This window comes from Heptranchias perlo, chromosome 22, assembly GCF_035084215.1.
Source record: "Heptranchias perlo isolate sHepPer1 chromosome 22, sHepPer1.hap1, whole genome shotgun sequence".
NCBI lineage: Eukaryota > Metazoa > Chordata > Chondrichthyes > Hexanchiformes > Hexanchidae > Heptranchias > Heptranchias perlo.
In genome coordinates this window covers 23572294-23589265 of record NC_090346.1, presented here as the reverse complement: position 1 = coordinate 23589265, position 16972 = coordinate 23572294, and positions in this window count along the sequence as shown.

The window sequence follows — 16972 nt, the reverse complement described above, 5'->3', positions numbered from 1 at the left end:
TAAGTGGCAAGTAACATTCGCATCAGACAAGTGCCAGGCAATGACCATCTCCAACAAGAGAGAGTCTAACCACCTCCCCTTGACATTCAATGGTATTACTATCGCTGAATCCCCCACCATCATCATCCTGGGGGTCACCATTGACCAGAAACTTAACTGGACCAGCCACATAAATACAGTGGATACAAGAGTAGGTCAGAGGCTGGGTATTCTGTGGCGAGTGACTCACCTCCTGACTCCCCAAAGCCTTTCCACCATCTACAAGGCACAAGTCAGGAGTGTGATGGAGCACTCTCCACTTGCCTGGATGAGTGCAGCTCCAACAACACTCAAGAAGCTCAACACCACCCAGGACAAAGCAGCCCACTTGATTGGCACCCCATCCACCACCCTAAACATTCACTCCCTTCACCACCGGCGTACCATCCACAGGATACAGTGCAGCAACTCGCCAAGGCTTCTTCGACAGCACCTCCCAAACCCGCGAGCTCTACCACCTAGTAAGAGAAGGGCAGCCGGTACGTGGGACCAACACCACCTGCACGTTCCCCTCCAAGTCACACACCATCCCGACTTGGAAATATATCACCGTTCTTTCATCGTCGCTGGGTCAAAATCCTGGAGCTCCCTTCCTAAAAGCACTGTGGGAGAACCTTCACCACACGAACTGCAGTGGTTCAAGAAGGCAACTCACCACCACCTTCTCAAGGGAAATTAGGGGTGGGCAATAAATACTGGCCTTGCCAGCGACGCCCACATCCCATGAACGAATGAAAAAAAGAGCCTACTTCCAGTTTAAAAAGGGTGGTTTGGGGGGTGCGCGCGAGTAACCTCTCTTTAGGGGTGGGTCAGTAATTATAATATGTTAATGAGGCTGTGTGCCTCAGATTTTAGCTGCCATTTGATTTGAATGGCTGCGGGCCGGTTTCTCTGGGCTTGGGAAACCCAGCAGCTAAAGGGAGGCGAGAACTACCGGATCCAGAAAGTCAATGCTTTTCCAGCACTGCTTGTGGGCCAAGCGGAGCAGGAGTGCTTTCCCAACCTCCCAAGCTAACCTGCCATGATCTGCCTCCCTCCCCGTGATTGGCCGACCCCTCCCTGCGATCTCCAGAACCCCTCCCCGTGATCGGCTGCCCCCACTCCCTCCCCGTAAATATCCGGGCCAATATTTCAGTGAGCGAGTGTTTCATCTATGGAACAGGCTCCCTCGGGAAACGATGGAAGCAGTTAGTATTGATTCATTCAAATGCAAATGAGATAGATTTCTTTCAGAAAATAACATTTTGGGATATACTTTGAGACACGACCTATGGTATGTGTAGCATGCTTGGGAGGAACAGGTGACTTTGGACCTATGGTTCCCAATGCTCTCCACCACTGGAGGTTTCCTGGTGTCATGTCTGGCTCTGTTGTAGACTAATTGATAGAGATTGATTGCTTTGATTAGTTAACAACTCCATTAACATTGCATCATGTGACTACCAATATGGTAGAAGGCAATTTAAGTAAGGTCTTTTCTCGTCTAGCAATTCCTACGTTCCTATGATAGGTTGTGTGACGTTGATTTCTTTGGAACAATTTCTTCATGCTTGCAGCTTGTCCTGGTTTTACTGACTATAAACCTTATCTGCTTACGTTAAAATTCATTTAGACAGCCTCACATGTAGACATCTTTATTGTATCTCACTGCAGGAGGCAACCCATAATGTATTCTCCATATAGTCAAGGGGCTGCAGTACCATTAAGGACCTGCCAATGTCACTGTTGAGAACTGAGTGACTTTTACAGGTTTAGCAATACAATCAGCAATAGTGAGCTGTATCTATAAAGTGCCTATTTAAATACATTTATGAATTTTAAATATTACAAGTTCTATTTGTTCAGAAAAAAAGTGTAAAACAATAACCACAAAAATTAGTAAAGCTTGCATTAGGAGCTTGTGGCAGGTGAATATTTCCATAATTAAATACTTTATCAATGGTTAAAACATTTCATCATTATTCACAAAATGAAGCCATCATAAAGTGGTTCCTAGATTTCCATATTTTTAATAATAGTTTTAACTCAAGGCCCAGAAATTGCTCAAGAAATAACGATAAGGCTAACAAGGCTCACAGTTATTTCAGGGCAAATGGAAGAGCAAGTTCCAACGAGTGCACGTGCATAATCAAACATGAAAATCCAGAACTCACTTTATCATTTGCCCTGTTGATTTGACAGCTTTGTGTTAAACAGGCATTGCCAGCTGGAATCAACAGACCTGTGCGATCTTGCTCTCCTGCCCAGCTACAAATTAACTAAACGCACCAGAAAAAAAGGTACGCTGAGTTATATCAGGTATAACCTAACTTTTAATGGCATTGTAAGTGTTAATGACTGCCAAACAACCTCTCTTGCACTGAAAATTAACTTTTAAGAATGTGGGGTCTCATTACTCCCAATTTTAATAGTTTTTGGACATTTAAAACTTTTTTTTAAATTAAAAAAATTAATTTTCATTTTTTTACTTTTTCTTTCTGTCTCTTTTATCTCAGTCTTTTAATCTTACCCTCTATTTATTTTGCTTTCTCTATCTGATTTTGTAATACATTTACTGATCTTATCTGACACTTCTTGGTTCTTAGTCTCTGTGGTTTATGACTGAGAGTCACTTCCTGGTTCTCACAGCCTGGCTTGCTTCAAGCTGATAGGTGAAGGGGACAGAGAGATCCTTTCCTTGTTTCACAGCCCTGGGATCGACCGCAGCATTTCTTGCAGCTCTCAATTGGAGCATGTTGGTGCCCAGAAGCCCGCAAAAAGTTTGAGCTGGTTACTTACGATTGGCGGACGTCGTCCATTTGCTGCTCAGCGCAATTTCTGGCCCAATGTGTATTTCAGGCTTCTGGTGTGGGGGCGTTGTTCCCAATGTCCACCTGTCAATCTATGGACTTTCCTGACCAGGATTGGCCAGAGTCGCCAGACCTGCCCATGCTTTCCACAGGCTTTGATGGATTAGATAGCTGCTGTGGAAATAAATCTTTCAATTTTCTGATTTTATAAATTGGATAAAGATGATGGAAAATAATACAAAAATGGAGGAGAAGCAGCGAAGCTACGAAATACAAAAATGGAAAGAAAGGAGAATGGAAATGTTATGGGAATGAAGTACAGCATTAAAAACCACAATAAGACAGCTGCCTCTTGGACACCAGAGAATGAGGTTATTGAAAAGAAGAGTGTGCCATGCCAAAAGCAATTAATGCAAGGAAAGCAAGAGAACAAAATGTATTTAAAGGAACATTCTCATCTCACCATATTTTGCAAGATGTTTCACAAGGTTTGTAAAACAGTAGGCTGCATGGTAACACAGTCAACAGTGCTATCAATAGGCACTTACTCACCAATAACCTGCTCACCGATGCTCAGTTTGAGTTCCGCCAGGGCCACTCGGCTCCAGATCTCATTACAGCCTTGGTCCAAACATGGACAAAAGAGCTGAATTCCAGGGGTGAGGTGAGAGTGACTGCCCTTGACATCAAGGCAGCATTTGACCAAGCGTGGCACCAAGGAGCCCTAGTAAAGTTGAAGTCAATGGGAATCGGGGGGAAAACTCTCCAGTGGCTGGAGTCATACCTAGCACAAAGGAAGGTGGTAGTGATTGTTGGAGGCCAATCATCTCAGCCCCAGGACATTGCTGCAGGAGTTCCTCAGGGCAGTGTCCTAGGCCCAACCATCTTCAGCTGCTTCATCAATGACCTTCCCTCCATCATAAGGTCAGAAATGGGGATGTTCGCTGATGATTGCACAGTGTTCATTTTCATTCGCAACCACTCAGATAATGAAGCAGTCCATGCTCACATGCAGCAAGACCGGGACAACATCCAGGCTTGGGCCGATAAGTGGCAAGTAACATTCGCGCCAGCCAATTGCCAGTAAATGACCATCTCCAACAAGAGAGTCTAATCATTTCGCCTTGACATTCAGTGGCATTACCATCACCGAGTCCCCCACCAAAAACATCCTGGGGGTCACCATTGACCAGAAACTAAACTGGACCAGCCACATAAATACTGTGGCTACAAGAGCAGGTCAGAGACTGGGTATTCTGCGTCAAGTGACTCACCTCCTGACTCCCCAAAGCCTTTCCACCATCTACAAGGCACAAGTCAGGAGTGTGATGGAATACTCTCCATTTGCCTGGATGAGTGTAGCTCCAACAACACTGAAGAAGCAGCCCGTTTGATTGGCACCCCATCCACCACCCTAAACATTCACTCCCTTCACCACCGGCGCACAGTGGCTGCAGTGTGTACCGTCTACAGGATGCACTGCAGCCACTCTCCAATGCTTCTTTGACTGCACCTCCGAAACCCGCGACCTCTACCACCTAGAAGGACAAGGGCAGCAGGCACATGGGAACAACACCTCCTGCATGTTCCCCTTCAAATCACATACCATCCCAACTTGGAAATGTATCGCCGTTCCTTCGTCGTCGCTGGGTCGAAATCCTGGAACTCCCTTCCAAACAGCACTGTGGGAGAACATTCACCACACGGACTGCAGCGGTTCAAGAAGGCAGCTCACCACCACCTTCTCAAGGGCAATTAGGGATGGGCAATAAATGCTGGCCTTGCCAGCGACGCCCACATCCCACGAATGAATAAATAAAAACAATCAGTAATATGATAAATACATTTGCAGTATTGTACATGCCTTCCGCTATACATTTGACCCATTGTCTGGCCTGCTGTTTCCCTGGGGACCACTGGCAGGTATATTCATGGATCAACAATACTTCCTCTTTTGATCTGATTTGCATGTCAATCATTAATCTGCTTGTTTTAAAAGTTGTTCTCATTTGAAGTGATGGTGGAAGCCACGAGGAAGAAAACATGAGGCAAATAAAGTGCTTAAAACTTAATTTTTAGAGAAATAATGGTTTGGGAATGATAGATTAGGTCAGGCTTGAGATAGAAAAATAAAGAGGATAGAAAGAGAATGGGGACAGTGGACAGGTCGGTCACACAATTAAAGTGTTCATGATTTGTTTCATTGAAATTATTTTGTTCGTTATTTATTTTTGTATTTTAGATTTAATATTACAGTCATAAAACTACTCCTTTGAGCAGTTTTATTACTCTAATATGAGAGAATATTTTGGAATAGATCATTCCTGACATTAGTAAGGCCACACTTGGAATACTGTGTACAGTTCTGGTCACCCTATTATAGAAAGGATATTATTAAACTAGAAAGAGTGCAGAAAAGATTTACTAGGATGCTACCGGGACTTGATGGTTTGACTTATAGGGAGAGGTTGGATAGACTGAGACTTTTTTCCCTGGAGAGTAGGAGGTTTAGGGGTGATCTTATAGAAGTCTATAAAATAATGAGGGGCATAGATAAGGTAGATAGTCAAAATCTTTTCCCAAAGGTAAGGGAGTCTATAACGAGGGGGCATAGATTTAAGGTGAGAGGGGAGAGATACAAAAGGGTCCAGAGGGGCAATTTTTTCACTCAAAGGGTGGTGAGTGTCTGGAATGAGCTGCCAGAGGCAGTAGTAGAGGCGGGTACAATTTTGTCTTTTAAAAAGCATTTGGACAGTTACATGGGTAAGATGGGTATAGAGGGATATGGGCCAAGTGCAGGCAATTGGGACTAGCTTAGTGGTATAAACTGGGCGACATAGACATGTTGGGCCGAAGGGCCTGTTTCCATGTTGTAAATTTCTATGATTCTATGATTCTATGATTTAAGATTTAGCTATTCATGAAATGAACCAATGCCGAAACAACAGTTAGTTAGATCTTACTTATTTTAAATAAATAAATTAAAGGAAACAAAGCCAGCCACAGTCATTATCAAAAGAAATTTACTGCATTATTATATGTGAACAATTTTTCATTTTGGCTCTTTGATTTGTACAGTTGATCTCTTAAAACTCTAAAGTTACCCATAAAATTAATGATAAATTTGGGCTTATGTACCTTTTAGACACACTTACAAGTGAAGTGCTGGTATCACAGTGAATGTGGCTTAGGTCATTTGGATTGCAATCTGCAGCTACAGTGTCACTTAAACAAAGTCTGTATATTCAGTGCCCAAAATGGAAAATACAAGCTCGCAACTCCAAGTCACTAACCAATGACCACCCAATCTTAGCAGGGCTGTCTATTGGGTATGGGGGATTGGAAGATGACTTCACCCAGTCTACACTCACACAATTTTAGAAGATGCTTACAGCTTTGGAATAGTTCACCTACCTGCTTGACTTCTTCACCAAGAAATGTTACCTGATGACCTTAAAAAAGAGAAGGGAAGTAAAATAAAAAGTGGTTAAAATATTTGAAGCCAACAATAAAACTGTGTAATTATAATCTAAATGAAAAGAACAAAGTTGCTCAGTCTTCAGTTCATTCCCAGACAAATGTTCTTTTATGTTTGTTCAACAGTGGCTTTATCTTTGCTACACTTCCCTCTCCATCTCTCTAATTCCTCTGTCTCCCACCAACCGTCAGTAGGTATCTCAAATTGTTTAGATGTTTTTACATACACATTTATTAACAATAATATTATTGTGTCAGACATCAGAAATAGTGCGATGTCTCCACTATATCGAGATAAAAGTCTGGCATTTATATACAGAATACTTCTCCAACACCTAGATGGCAGCACCAGTTAAGTTCTCTTTAAATCACTTTGTCTACACAAGAAATGATGTGCACCGTGGACATTATTCCATTACCTAGTGGCAGGCATTAACCATTTTGTTACGGTTATGATGTAACACTGTCTGCTGTTGACTAAAAGATATTGAATTGTAAGAATTCTTCGCGTTCCATTTGGGTTATTTTGACAAAAGTGTGAGGTAGCCATCAATACACAAAATCTCCAAAGTACTTCTAGTAAACAACAACACCTTGCATTTATATAGCTGTTTAATGTGGAAAAACACCTCAAGGCACTTCACAGAGGTATAGAAAAAAATATGGATTAATATATACGATTATAAAATCTCCTGATTAAAAGGAAAAACTCCATTGTAGTTGGAGTTTCAACAGTCGGAGTCTAATGCTTGGGACTAGTTTATTCATTTCATGACCCTTTCATTTTACAGCATTACCATCAATATCACCTCTGAATTTGCTGGAAGTGCTATAATGAGACAATAGTTGCAACTTTATTTTCTGACAAAGTCTGCATGAGGCAACCATATAATTGCATTGCTGGCCTGTTCAGAGGGGCATACTTAGAAAGAGGTGGTTTTTGCCAAAGTAGTAATGTGTTCAATGTAGCGTACATCACTGCATCTTTTCTGCTTGAACAAATGAAAAGATATTTGTCAAATAGTTTTTTTATGAAGGCAGTGCTTTCAGTGCCAATTTTATCACACCCTCCCAGCGGGAATGCTGCTGACTGGGGTTGGGGGAGGGGGTTGGGCTAAGATGGCTGGAGGTGGGGTTCACACCGCATTCCAACTCACCATCATTTTTACTCGCCTGAATTCAGGCACCAGAAGGCTGCCTGCTCCAGAGGTGTGGGGGCCTAATTTCAATGACGTCATCGGAACGAGCACACAATTTTAACCGTGGGCCCGAGCACAGCCCTCACAGTCTTCGGCTGGTGGCAGCATGAATCCAGGCCTAGCCAAGTGTTTTTTTGGTGCATTTTTAAAGATTCCTTGTGGCCCAACAAGGATATGTTAAGCCTCCCCTGCTCCCTACACCCCACCCCATGCCCCCGGTAATGGACTTGCCGAGGTCCCCCCAAAGTCCGTACTTACCTCCCCAGGGACCGTTTCCATGGTTCCCTGGCAGCGGCCTGATCCCCCACCAATTTTGACTCCTGCCCGAGTTGGGGCATGCAAATGTGGCCTGGGAGTTAAAATCTCCTGGGCCACACGCTCCATTTGGACCCCTGACCCCTGATTCCCACTCCGAGTTAAAATCGGCTCTTTTGTTTCAATTTCAGTAACAAATTGTTGCAGTAGCATTATTTACCTGCCAGTGTCGCTGCGTTGGTAGTCACTGTTCTAAGTAGTGTCGCCCCAAAGTCTGTATATATTTGAAAATTGTGCGTTAGACATTCTTTCAAACTTGTTACTAGGGAAACTGTAACAACAAACTGCACAGCATATGTAACAGCATAGGTTTGAGGTGGCAGGTGGCTTTTTTACATATCATGCCTGATATCAAGGGACGACTACTAGATTAAAACAAGACAGAATTTCAGAGCCCAAATGTCTTATAGAAGCTAACTAAAAACAGATTAATACATAAAAAGAATAGGCAAATGGCAGAAATGCCTGCATTTGTGAATATTTAGGGCATTAAAACACCAACCTTATAGATCCTCACTAATAACGAATACTTGCATTTTATCGTGCCTTTAATGTAAAAAATTATCCTAAGGACTTCACAAATAGGCATAATGAAAATGGATACTGTGCAGAAGGAGGAGATTGGAAGGGTGGGGAGGGGAGGGGAGGGGGGAGGGGTTCCAAAGTCTAGATCAAAGAGATGGGACTCAATATTAGGAGGGCGGTGGGTTCGCAGCGGGGGGTCGACTGGGCGCGTGGGTAACGCACCCACTGAAATCGGGGTGCTCCGCACGGAAGTGCAGGCTAATTGGATCCAATTACCTGCGCTTACGGGTTTTCCGCTGGAAAGCTGCACGTCGGGCGGACTGCGCATGCGCAGTAATGTCTGTCAGCTGGAGGAGCCCTATTTAAAGGGGCAGTCCTCCACTGACTGATGCTGCAGGAAATAGGAAAAATTACAGCATGGAGCAGACCAGGGGGAAGGCTGCTCCCAGGTTTAATGATGCCTCACTCCAGGTATTATTGGATGGGGTGAGGAGGACGGAGATCTTCCCCCCGGCGGGCGGGAGGAAGCGGCCTGCCTCTGCCACCAAGAAGGCCTGGCTCGAGGTGGCAGAGGAGGTCACCTGCACCACCAACATATCGCCCACCTGCATACAGTGCAGGAGGCGCTTCAATCACCTAAGTAGGTCAGCCAAAGTGAGTACACTTACTAATTCCCCTACACTCCGTCTGCCACATCGCTGCCCCATCCCACATCTCCTTCTGCACTGCCAACACTACTCTGTCGCATCACTCCTCACACCCACTCAAAGCTCATCCTCATCTTACCTGCACTTACTCACCTCGCCAGTACTCATCCCACCACTACCACTCAATCCAATCCTCATACAATCTCGTGGCTCTATCTCATACTCACCCTCTCATGCATCTCTTTCACGGTCAGCCTCACTCAACCTGCCACTACCTGTGCTGCAGCCACAGGGTATGCATCACATATGTGCAGTAGGAAGCGTAAGGCAAACGTGTCATGAGCATGAAGGGGATGCACAAGGGTGTTTGAGGGTTTGTCATGGTTTTTACCTATATTTAATTTCTGATCAACTCACATCACATATTATATTGTCACCACTACTGCCACGTCTTTGCGAATCTTGTCTGGTTTGTGCAATAATGCCCTTTCCTGAGGATCACTATGAAGACCCACATCTGATGCCACCCATTGTGTCACTGCAGAGTGGGTGTGGGTGTATTTGCAGGGCTCTTTTGTGCAGACGACTGAGAGACGTCGGCGATGTCCCCGGTGGCACCCTGGAAGGATGCGGAGGAGATGTTGTTGAGGGCAGTGGTGACTTTGACAGTGACAGGTAAGAAGATGGTGTTCGGGCCAGCCGGGAGCAGCTCGGCATGAAGGAGGCTGCAGATGTCCACGACTACATGTAGAATGACTCTGAGCCACCGTGTGCACTGCTGCTTAGAGAGATCCAGGAAGCTGAGCCTCGGTCTGTGGACCCTGTGGCGAGGGTAGTGCCTTCTGCGACGCATCTCTCTCTGCTGTTGCCCTCCCTCCTGCTGTGCAGGTGGATGTGTCACAGCACTGTGTTGTGGGGCTCCATGTGTCAGAGGTGGATGGCGTGGCCGGCGAGGCTGGTGATGCTGTTCGTCCTCCGAGGGGGTCATGACTGCAGCTACGGCGGCCCCCATCCGGAAGATGTACATTTGAGGGGGTCCGCAAGGTAGGTACATGTGTCTGGACACCGGGGTATGTGTGCAAGTTTGTGAATTTTATTGTTAGGAGGAGGATGGTGGAGGCGAAACCTTGTCCAAAGTGACAGAGTGGCCTCCTGCAATGAGTGAGGGTCTTCTCCCCCCCCACCTGTCAAATGGACCTTTGCAGCTGCCACAGGCTGATGGCTGCAACACGTCCATTTGAACTGGGAGTGTTTCCCCCAGTACGGGAAACAGTCCCAGTTGTTTGCAAAATCCCACCCCTCCTAAAATGTTATGTTAATCAGGTCTCTGAACGACCTGAAATACCTTAATGAGTACTTTAAGTGGCACCCCACCAGCTTTAATTGCCGGCGGGAGTCCCGCATGTGGAGGCTGCGCGCGCATGTCAGCGCGTCACTGGGGAACCCGGAAGTGGGCGGGTTGGAGCCGGGCTCCAGACCCGCCCGGGGAATCCCCGATTTTCGCAGCACCCCCGCCACTAACGCACCGGTTCGGGGGTGCGAAAATCAAGCCCATGGTATTTGAGGAGGTTTTGGAGGTGAGGCCAGAAGTTCAGAACTAGGTAGATTTAGGGAGACAATGCCAAAGAGTGAGGATGAGGTAGTTGATGGCTCTGCCACCTGTGGTAAGCAAAGGGAGGGAGGTTCACACAGAAGGCCAGAGTCAGAGAAACATAGGACCAGAATTTGCTGGCAAAATAACGACGAATTTAATGCACATGCTGTTATTAATGTGTAAATAATCGAGCAATTTGTGGCGAGCAAGAGATACCCCATGATTTGCGAATCGCCACAAATTTCCAGACGATTTGTGCTGCTCCGTCATTCGCCTCTCAAAAATGTGAGCTCGCCGTCAACTTCCCCGTGTGTTTCAAGAAATTGCTGCATTTCTGCCATAAGTACGAATTAAACTCCTTGCAGAAAATTAGGGCTGGTACTTAACAATGTCGGGATAGGTCGATATGGAACCATATGAGAGCAATGACAACAAGATGGGCAATGGAGGAGAAGCATTGAAAGAGGATGGCATGACCAATGCCTGAACTACTTCAGCTCCTTACAATGCCTTTTTTTTAGAAATAAATAGCCAAAGCTGAATCTTCCCCACTTTAGTTTACAGCAAAAGGTAACTCATTATGAGAAAAATATTCTGCAAAAACACCTTTAAGATGAGCTAAGTGGTCTATAAAGGTCAGTTTGTACCAGTTCTTTTGCACTGAGACCACTGTTACAATATACACATTAAAGGTTTTAATGAATGGGATTAAAAAGGAAGTATTCTAATTTTTATCAATCAACTACTTGATAAGATACAGGCCTTGATTAATTTGATGTTGGAGCATAAAAGGAACAACTTCATCCTGCTTTTTGAGAAGATGGGGAAAGAGAGCTAGGGTAAAGACTGGGAAAAGTCACAGTAAGAAAATCAAACCATTTCAGTAGCAAAGTTTGTACAGCAGAAGTAGCTAGGAGAAGTCAAAGAAACTCAAAGAGAGAAGTTTAGCAGTTGTTATGACCAGTTACCTCAGTAACATAAGTTCTCAAAGTAGAGAGTAATAGTTAAATTGAACGAAGAAGATACCTGACAAAGCAAAATGAAAGATGATTGCGGAAGATTTACAGAAGGCATAATTTAGATGTTGCAACACATTGCAGAGAAAGACTAAGCTAGCTCAAGGTAGAGGAATCAGCTTTCACCTGACAGTGGGACTACTTCTGGAGCAAAGGGTCTATAGGCCTTTCTACTAATATTGTAAGCTTAAGTGCTATTATAAGCTACAAATGATGGCCAATTTCTGGAACCTTTCCAGCCAGGAGTGCATGATTTTCCGTCCAATAGCTTGCGGAGAAATCAGCCTTATAAAGTAATCCTCAAAATCAAGAGCTGAACAATGTTATGTCATTTCAAGTAAAACCCAACTGTTGTTGTGCTGTTGGAACTTTCAAATGAAGCTGTTATAACTGATGTGACAATTAGTTTGGTAACAGAGTTAACTTTGTGTGTGTCGAAGCAGCAAATAAAGTACCATTAGACATACAATTCTGTGTTGGTATTCCTTTCTTGTAATCGCTGGTAAACCAAAAGTTAGCTGTCAACTAATACTGGGGGAAGATTTCTCCTGGTAAACCCTAACCCCAAAATTCCTGAGTTTCCAGGTCGAAAATCACACAATCTGTACAGAGGGTGAAGAATATGGGGCAGGACCCGGATCTGCAGAGACTCCACCTATTTTTACAGCTGCCAAAAAATTCTGCAAGAAGTAGGAGGAGGTCTTTCTTGCACTTGATCCGTTCTGTGATAACGACACTGGAGGAGACAGGGCTGGTGGGGTGTCTTCAGGAGTCCTAAATCCCACTGGTTTCACCTCAATTGCCCCTGTTGTATTATATGAAGTAGAAATACAGTTTGTGTCAGGACTAAATCCTGGCATAATTAGGGCCCATCTACTCTTTAAATATCTATTTCCACGCAGCAAATTTGAATGCTGAGCCCTTTCAGCCCTTCTTTTAAACTCGTCCAGCTCAGTCGGCTGCAGTATGTTGTGGCAAGGTGCTGCAGCGAAATTCCTCCTCTCCCACCCATTGAGACAGGCCCCCAGTTGCACCACAATGGTGTAAATTCACTGACCTGTGATTTAGCGACAGGGTCAGCGTCAGTGCCAGTCAGTGAGTGGCTTTCAGGCCTTCTGTCTTTATAAATGGGTTTATAATTTTGTTATGTGTGGCACACAGAGGAAATCTTCCTTTGCTGCACTTTGCTCAGACTGTTGATACAATATTTTCTTAATGCCATTCGAGTTGGTTTAATGTAGGACCACTCAAATGAAGCTGAATGCGGTATTATATATTAATCTCTAGATGTACAAAGATGAATTCTAACATATATTTCTGACATTAACTGTGGTATTATATATCTGGATTTTTCAGCTAATCATTTCTACCTTAATGGGCGTTCAAATCCAGCATTTGAATTTCTAATCTTAATGGAAACTTGAGTCCAAGATATACATGAATCATTCTTAGCCCACCTTCTCGGGGACATAAATAAATGAGCCACTGGAATGGCCCAGGTACCTGAAGCAATGTTTGAGCACATTAAGGACTAGCTCAAGCAGCAGCCTGTTCCATACATGGGTGTCGTTATAATGGGCCTCTGTCTAGTTGCAGAAATAGTGCACAGGTGTCTTGAGCAATGCAAATAATCCAGCAGCCTCCATTAATCATTCCATTGTCTTTGAAGAGCTCGGTTATATTTGATAGATACAAGATGCACGAATCACAGATTGTTGTGGAACATCAGATGTTCACATGCACGAATCAAAGTTCGTAATCATATACCATGATCATATTAAGGAAGTAAAAGTCCTTTTGATGCAAATACCCAACTGCTTGACCTGATTGTGGCCGAATGGGCACAAGGGTGCAACCAATAATTCCCTGAGCCCCAGGGAATCCTGCAACTTGGCCTAGTGCCTCTTGGACTGTAGGCATTGCTCAGTGCCAAAACAAATGTTACATGTGGATTCCAAATAGCACATTAGTGACCTACTGTACCGATCACTAGGCTGCACAACAGTTCACCCGAGGTAAATCTCCCGATGGAATATGGAAGCTAACAGTGGCATATAATTTGAGTGCCATTGTCACCTTTAATGCTACTGGGAGGTTGGTAATCACAGATTATTGTCCCTTCAGCTCAATGCAAAGGAGGTTGTAGAGTTCTGTCGTCACCTGTCTGAATAGTCTCAGGCTCATAATGTATTGTTCTTCTATTAGACCTTGGGGGAAAAATTGGATAAGGGTCTGTTTCAGGCAGGGGTATCATGATGCGCTAGCACCCTGCGCCCGATGGATCCTATGCACATGAACTTCGTGCTGCCTGCTACTTACCGTGATATCTCCGTGCAGCCAGCTGCAGAAAGCCGTAAGGAGAATGAGGAAGTTGGAAATGGGGCGTGCACAGCGCACGTCATCAGCAGCCTGCACCTCTTAAAGGTTCAGGTGGACATTTCAAATGGCAGGTACTCAGCTTACTTGCAGGAGGGAAAGATGGCCACGAGAATAGCTGGACTGGCATGAGAGAGGGCTCCATGCTTCTCTGATGATGCTCTGGAGGCCCTGGTGGAAGGCGTGGATGAAAGGAGGGTCAACATGTACCCGCAGGGTGGCCAGAGACCCTCCAGAATGAAGCTCAACAGGCATTGTCAGGCTGTGGCGCAGGAAGTAAATGCCAGGAGCATTGTACCACGCACGTGGGTGCAGTGCCGAAAGAAGTTCAATGATTTGACACGAATGGTCACGGTGAGTGAATGCAAGTGTCAAGTGGCATATCCTACCAACCGCAACACTGCTCCACGCATCACACTCCTCGTCATCCACCCACCAACAAACACTGCCCATCCATACGCAATGCTGCACTTGGCATGCTGCATCTCACCCACACATAGTACCACACTTGCTGGCCACACAACCACCACTCACAAGTCACACAAACTGGCAGCTATTCGACCATAACAGCCACACACCTTGCAGGATACTCACTGACACACTGTCCTCTGTCTTACAGGAGAAGGTGGCGCATAACAGCTGGCGACAGGAGGGACCTGAGGGTGGACGGGCACGCCTACAGATCCTCACCGCCTTAGAGGAGACAGTGCTCAGGATCATTGGGCGGGCCGTCGCTGCAGCAGTCACAACATGCACCTGGAGGTCCCGATGAAAGGGGTCTCTGCATATCTAATGCTCCTTCTCCTTTTCCACATCTCCCTCCTCCCATAATCTTTTCTGACTCACGTGCTACACATGTTGTCAGCGCACACATCTTATTTGCTCCTCTCCCCATTCCACAACTCAACCTGGTTCCCTTTGTCATTCCAGATACCCAAGAACACATGGCGGCACCGTCCGAGGAGGAGGAGGAGGAGGAGGGGGACACTGAAGCCACACCGTCACTCGATCTGACACTTGCTTCCACCAGCTCAGAGACTGACACTGCGCGTCCTTTAGAGGTTAGTCTTAGAGGAGACATCTGCACGTGGTGAGACACCGAGCACAAGAGTGCAGGAGCAGGGGCAGGGGGAACGGATATCACAGGTCCAGCTCTCCGGAGGGTGAGTTCGCTCACTAGTTCTGCTGCAGAGGAGTCAGATGAGGACTCTGATGGGCCAGGCTACAGAAGACGGCTGATGGGCGTACACCAAGAAATGTTTGGGACACTGGAAAGCCTGCCAGAAAGCCTGCACACAATGAGAAGGAACATGGAGGAGTCCAGCTCCAACTTGGCACAGGGCTTTGAGCAGAGCTTGGAGCCCAACTTTTCCAATATGGAACGGGTGGTCACCTCCATCAGCACACCTGTGGAACCCACCATGATGCAGCATCTGATGACTGATGTCACAGCATCCATTGCAGTACAAACATCTGCCATCCAAGGTCTGACTGCTGTATTTGCAGCTCAGACTGCTGCTATCGTGGCTCTGGGGACCACTGAGGAATGGGGCTTCGAGGGCGTCACAGCACTCCAGCAATCCGTTCTCCAGAAGATCACCAGCATTGCTGAGGCACCGCCCCGGGAGGGTAGCAGCGATGCCATGGCAGTCAGACCTTCTGTCCTCTCTTAGGACGACAGCCTTCCTGCTCCCACCTCTGCCACTCTGCCACTCTGCCAGTGCTCCTGCTGTTGCCTATCGGCCAGACCAGACTGCTGTAGCCCATGCTGAGATGGTGCAGTCTGAAGCTGGAATCCCAGCCCAGAGCTGCTCGAGGTCGTCCTCCAAGGCTATCTGCACGCTCCTCCATTGAAGGCCAGCAGCCTCCAACCACCCATGCTCCAGCCATTGGGGAAGCAGCTCGTAGGAGCACTAGGATAGGTAAAGGCACACGGACAACAGGCACTAAGGGAATGCACAAGGGTGAATATTTCTGTTATGTTTGCATAGTTTCATTTATTCATTGATAAATGAGTCTTTGATTTTGCATTTGGTGGTGGTTTTTATTTATGCAATGAACTGAGAGGGACACCAATGTGTAATCAGATGGAGGGCGATTTGATTGTCTAATGTGAGCGGAAAGGTGGGGAGTGTAGGACTGTTGGTGAGTTGGGGGATGTAATTCAAATTATTGATAGCAGGCAAGGATCAGGCGAGCACGCAGAGCCCTTGCAGACAAGGCGTGTGGTTCCTGTTGCACCCTTATGTCTTCCTCCACTTTCTCCTCCGGCTCCACCCTCTCCTCCTCCTCCACCTCTGGCTCAGGGTCTTCTGCAATCATTGGTGGCAAAGACTGGTCCCTCATGATGGCGAGGTTGTGCAGAATACCACCACAAACTGCCCACCCGCTCAGGGGAGTACTGCAGGGCTATTACAGCCCAGTCCAGGCAGCGGAAGCGTTGTTTGAGGAGGGCTATGGTGTGCTCCATGATGTGTGCGGCAGCATGGCCCTCATTATAGGCCTGCTGTGTAAGTGCGAGTGGGTTCCTGACCAGTGACATGAGCCACGGCGTGAGGGGATAGCCCTTGTCGCCCAGTAGCCAGCCTCTGATTTGCCAAGTCGGGTGAAAGATAGCTGGCATGTTGGACTGCCACATGACGAAGGTGTCGTGACTGCTCCCAGGGTAGCGGGCATCGACCTCCATGATTCAATGCATGTGGTCGCATACCAGCTGCACGTTGAGGGAATGAAAGCCCTTTCGATTGACGAAGGCGGCTGAGTTGATGTGCGGGGCACGCAGGACAATATGTGTGCAGTCAATGGCACCCTGCACCATGGGGAAGCCAGCAATGTGGGCGAATCCCCGTGCTCGCTCGTTCTGCTTGTCTCTGTGCAGAGGGAAGGTGATGAACCTGTTCCTCATGCGGTACAGAGCGTCTGCGACATCCCTTATGCAGCAGTGCACTGCATACTGCGAGATGTTGCACATGTCACCAGCAGAGGCCTGAAATGC